Source organism: Neopelma chrysocephalum, unplaced genomic scaffold (assembly GCF_003984885.1).
Source record: "Neopelma chrysocephalum unplaced genomic scaffold, ASM398488v2 Primary Assembly neopelma1_93421, whole genome shotgun sequence".
NCBI lineage: Eukaryota > Metazoa > Chordata > Aves > Passeriformes > Pipridae > Neopelma > Neopelma chrysocephalum.
Window position 1 is genome coordinate 1 of NW_020922136.1, and position 4863 is coordinate 4863.

Consider the following 4863-nt stretch of genomic DNA (forward strand, 5'->3'; position numbering starts at 1 on the left):
AAACCCCATCTGAGACCCCCCAAACCCCACCTGGGACCCCCTAAAATCCACCTGTGCCCCCCCAAACTGCCCTGGTGTGTCCCCCCCCCCAGGGCGGTGCCCGGTGCTGGAGCAGAAGGAATTCGGGGCCGCGCTCCGGGATGAACCCTGCGGGAAGGAAACGGCCCCGGGACACGCCGGGCTCTGCAGGTGCCACTGGGGGCACTGGGAGGGACTGGGAGGGCACTGGGAGGGCACTGGGGGGCACTGGGAGGGCACTGGGGGGCACTGGGAGGGCACTGGGAGGCACTTGGGGGGCACTGGGAGGGGGTTTGGTGGGTACAGGAGGGGTCTGGGGGGCACTTGGGGGGCACTGGGAGGGGATTTGGGGTGTTCAGGGGGAGTCTGGGAGGGAAATATGGGGGAAGTTTGGGGAGCGTTTGGTGGAAAATTGGGCAAAAATGGGGAAGTTTGGAGGGAAATTGAAGCAAAAATGGGGGAATTTGGGACAAAAATGGGGAAGTTTGGGGAGCGTTTTGTGGGAAATTGTGCAGAAATGGGGAAGTTTGAGAACATTTTAAGGAAAATTGGGCAGAAATGGGGAAATTTGGAGGGAAATTGAAGCAAAAATGTGGGAATTTGGGACAAAAATCAGTGAGTTCGTGGGAGATTTTGTGGGAATTTGGGACAAAAATGGGGAAGTTTGGGGAACGTTTGGTGGAAAATTGGGCAGAAATGGGGAAGTTTGTGGGAGATTTTGTGGGAAATTGGGCAAAAATGGGGAAGTTTGGGGGGAAATTGAAGCAAAAATGTGGGAATTTGGGACAAAAATGGGGAAGTTTGGGGAGCATTTTGTGGGAAATTGGGCAAAAATGGGGAAGTTTGGGGGAAATTTTGACAAAAATTGGGCAGAAATGGGGAAGTTTGGGGAGAATTTTGTGGGAAATTGGGCAGGAATGGGGAAGTTTGGGAACATTTGGTGGAAAATTGGGCAGAAATGGGGAAGTTTGTGGGAGATTTTGTGGGAAATTGGGCAGAAATGGGGAGGTTTGGAGGGAAATCGAAGCAAAAATGTGGAAATTTGGGACGGAAATTGAAGCAAAAATGTGGGAATTTGGGACAAAAATGGGGAAATTTGGGGAACGTTTTGGGGGAAAATTGGGCAGAAATGGGGAAGTTTGGGGAACATTTTGTGGGAAATTGGGCAGAAATGGGGAAGTTTGGAGGGAAATGGAAGCAAAAATGTGGGAATTTGGGACAAAAATCGGTAAGTTTGTGGGAAATTGGGCAGAAATGGGGAAGTTTGGGGAACATTTTGTGGGAAATTGGGCAGAAATGGGGAAGTTTGGGGAACATTTTGTGGGAAATTGGGCAAAAATGGGGAAGTTTTGGGGTTCCCGGGGGGTCCCTGGGGGTCCCTCCCTCACCGCCGGGTCCTCCCGTCCGCCAGGGGTCACTACAGCGAGTACCTGGTGGGGCTGGTGAACCGGCACGGGCTGGACCCGGCGCCTCTCTATGACCGGGCCGAGCTGCGCGCGGCCGCCGAGCGCCACCTGCCGGCCGGGAGGACCCGGCGCGGCCCCGCCGAGAGCGACGCCGCCTTCGAGCAGCGACTGCGCCACCTGCTGGAGAGGGAGGCGCCGCTAAGGCCACGCCCCCCCGGCCAGGGACACGCCCCCTTATGCAAATGAAGGGTGTGCTGAGCCACGCCCGCTTTTATGCAAATAAAGGTATATATGTCTGCTCGTTAGAGGTGGAGCCACGCCCCTTTTTATGCAAATAAAGATATATATGTCTGCTCATTAGAGGTGGAGCCACGCCCCCTTTTATGCAAATAAAGATATATAGGCCTGCTCGTTAAAGGTGGAGCCACGCCCCTTTTTATGCAAATAAAGATATATAGGTCTGCTCATTAAAGGTGGAGCCACGCCCCTTTTTATGCAAATAAGACAATATGTCCGCTTTTGACGGTGAAGCCACGCCCCCTTTCGCACAAATAAGCTCCACCCACCTGAGGGAGAGGCCACGCCCCCTTTATGCAAATCGGTACCTGCTGGTCGGATACCGAACCCCGTTTTGTTCGTGTCTTTGTTGGTGGCAGAGCCACGCCCCCTTTTATGCAAATGAAGTCCAAATACATCCACCTGTGGGCAACCACGCCCCCTTTTATGCAAATAGCGTCCATATGAATCTACCTGTTGGAAGAGCCACGCCCCCTTTTATGCAAATGAAGGCCATAGAGGGGCACCAGCTGGAAGAGGAGGTGGAGCCACGCCCCTTTTCATGCAAATGAAGTCCATGTACATCCACCTGTGGGGAGCCACGCCCCCTTTTATGCAAACAAGGGCCAGATGTGTCTGCCTGCTGGGAGAGGCCGAGCCACGCCCCCTTTTATGCAAATGAAGACCATATATGGCCAACTGCTGGAAGAGGTGGTGTGACCACGCCCCTTTATGCAAATAAAGCCCAGATGTGGCCACCTACTGGGTGAACCTTTAGCCCCGCCCCTTATGCAAATAACCCCGTGTATGGCCGGCGCGTCACGTGACAGTGAGGCCGCGTGCTGATTGGTGGAGAGGGGAGGGGGCGGGGCCTGAGGGGCCTCAAAAGTGGCGGGAAGGGCCTTCAAAGAGCCCTCGGGTCCCTCAGTGGTGTCTCCATGGCCCTGAGGGTCCTTCCGTGTCCCCTTGAGTCCCTCCATGGCCCCTCAGGTCCCTCTGTGTCCCCTCAGGTTCCTCCCTGTCCCCTCAGGTCCCTCCGTGTCCCCTTGAGTCCCTCCATGGCCCCCCAGGTCCCTCAATTGTCCCTCCATGTCCATCATTGTCCCTCCCAGGTCCCTCCATGTCCCCTCAGGTCCCTCAATTGTCCCTCAGGTCCCCTCAGGTCCCTCCATCTCCCCTCAGGTTCCTCAATTGTCCCTCCGTGGCCCCTCAGGTCCCTCAGTGGTGCCTCCACATCCCCTCAGGTCTCGCAATGGTCCCTCAGGTCCCTCCGTGTCCCCCCAGGTCCCTCCATGGTCCCTCTGTGTCCCCTCAGGTCCCTCTGTGTCCCCTTGAGTCCCTCCATGGCCCCCCAGGTCCCTCAATTGTCCCTCCATGTCCATCAATTGTCCGTCCATGGCCCCTCAGGTCCCTCCATGTCCCCCCCGGGTCCCTCCAGGTCCCTCCATGACCCCTCAGGTCCCTCAATTGTCCCTCCATGTCCATCAGTTGTCCCTCCATGACCTCTTGAGTCCCTCAATGGTCCCTCCATGGCCCCTCAGGTCCCTCCAGGTCCCTCCATCCCCCCCAGGTCCCTCCATGTCCCCCCAGGCAGGAGTGCCAGTGGAATCCTGGGGTTCTGGGGACCCTCAAGGGCCCTTCATGGATCTCCCGTGGCCCGAGGCTCCCCCACCCCTTGGACAAGGACCTCCTGCCCAAAAGAAAAGGTATTTATGGTTTTTCTTTGGTTTAATTGGTTTAATTTGGTTGAATTTACCCCGTAAGATGAGGCAGGACGCTGTTCTCACAAGGTCAACCAGAAAGGACACCTGAAAAGAGGCAAAAAACCTCTGTCTGGTATAACCCAGATTTGGTTTTCATTGCTTGGATTTGACCAAAAATTATTCATTTTGACCTGAAGATTTGGGAGGCTGATAACCCTCAAGGTTCCTTTTGAATTATTTTAAGATTTGGGATTGTTTCCTTTGGGTTTTCTCCAGACAAAGGGGTTTTAGGACCCAGAGGAGCCTCCTTTGGTTTCCTTCCAGTCCCGCCGAGGAATCCCTGGAATGCTGAAGCTGGAGATCAATGTCCTGTGGGTCTCTGTTTTGTTTCATTTTCCAGGCTTCGTTGTGTGTTAAAAGTCGTGTTTTTTTTGTTTATTCACGGGAAATAACCTCGAAGGAGGAACAGAAACTCCCCCGTGCCCGTTTGAAACTTAAATAATTAAGATTTGTCCTTTTTAACCGTGAGATTGCAACAGACACATTTAAAAAGATGCAAAGGAATAAGGTTAAATCGAACTTTAAATTCATTTTGCGTCGGGTGTGATGACAATCAGAGCTCGGAAGAGACCGAGGGAGTGAATTTTGTCGTCGAGCAACTGAGAGCTGCGGGATTTTTTTTAAGATTCGCTCAAATGGAGCAGAACACGCATTTCGTGGTCTGCGGGGACATCTCGTGGGTTTTATGCGGTAAAACAATTCGAGTGTGAGGGGGAGCTGCGAATTTCGTGGTCTGCGGGGACATCTCGCGGTTTTATGCGGTAAAACAATTTTATTGTGTGTGTAAACTGCGTATTTCGTGGTCTGCAACGACATCCTGTGACCTGGAACGTGCAAAACTCATAAAATAAACAATTTTAAAGAACTTCCCGGGTGTGTGAAGGTGTCTGAGCGGGAGCCTCAATTCGCGGCCACAGAAGGACGAAAGGAGGGAGAATTTAACCCACGAAGTGCCGGGAGAGAGTAAGAAACACTTAAAGACGGTGGAATAGATGAAGGAAAGTGATGAAATTTAAAATAAAGTTTGATTATATAAAAGAAGCCGCTCGGCTGGACGAGGAAGGACATCGGGGATTTTGAATAAAGGGCCCAGAGACAAGAAGTGCTTGATTTAAGAGTGGATCTGAGTGGGTTTATAAGACAATTAGTTGAGAGAAGAGACGAATTAGGGTCCGACCCTCAGTGATTCAGAGTGTTTGCAACTGGGAACCGGATTGGGAACAGGACCCCTGGGTCAGCCGGTTTTGGGGTGACCCCAGAGGAGGTTTCTGGGAGTTTTTTTGGGGGTGACCTCGGGGGGTTTTTGGGGTGAACCCGAAGGATTTCGGGCTGACCCCAGGGGAGGTTTCTGGGGTTTTTTTGGGGGTGACCTCGGGGGGTTTTTGGGGTGAACCCGAAGG

At 53.1% G+C, this 4863-nt stretch overlaps 1 long non-coding RNA gene across 1 annotated transcript; it reads left to right on the top strand.

Annotated features, from left to right (window-relative positions):
- The first annotated feature begins 85 nt into the window (after positions 1-85).
- LOC113980275 lies at positions 86-1817 on the top strand. The gene is made up of 3 exons (XR_003538108.1): positions 86-189; positions 1430-1709; positions 1765-1817. It is a non-coding gene; the product is annotated as an uncharacterized LOC113980275 (long non-coding RNA).
- The last annotated feature ends 3046 nt before the right edge of the window (positions 1818-4863 follow it).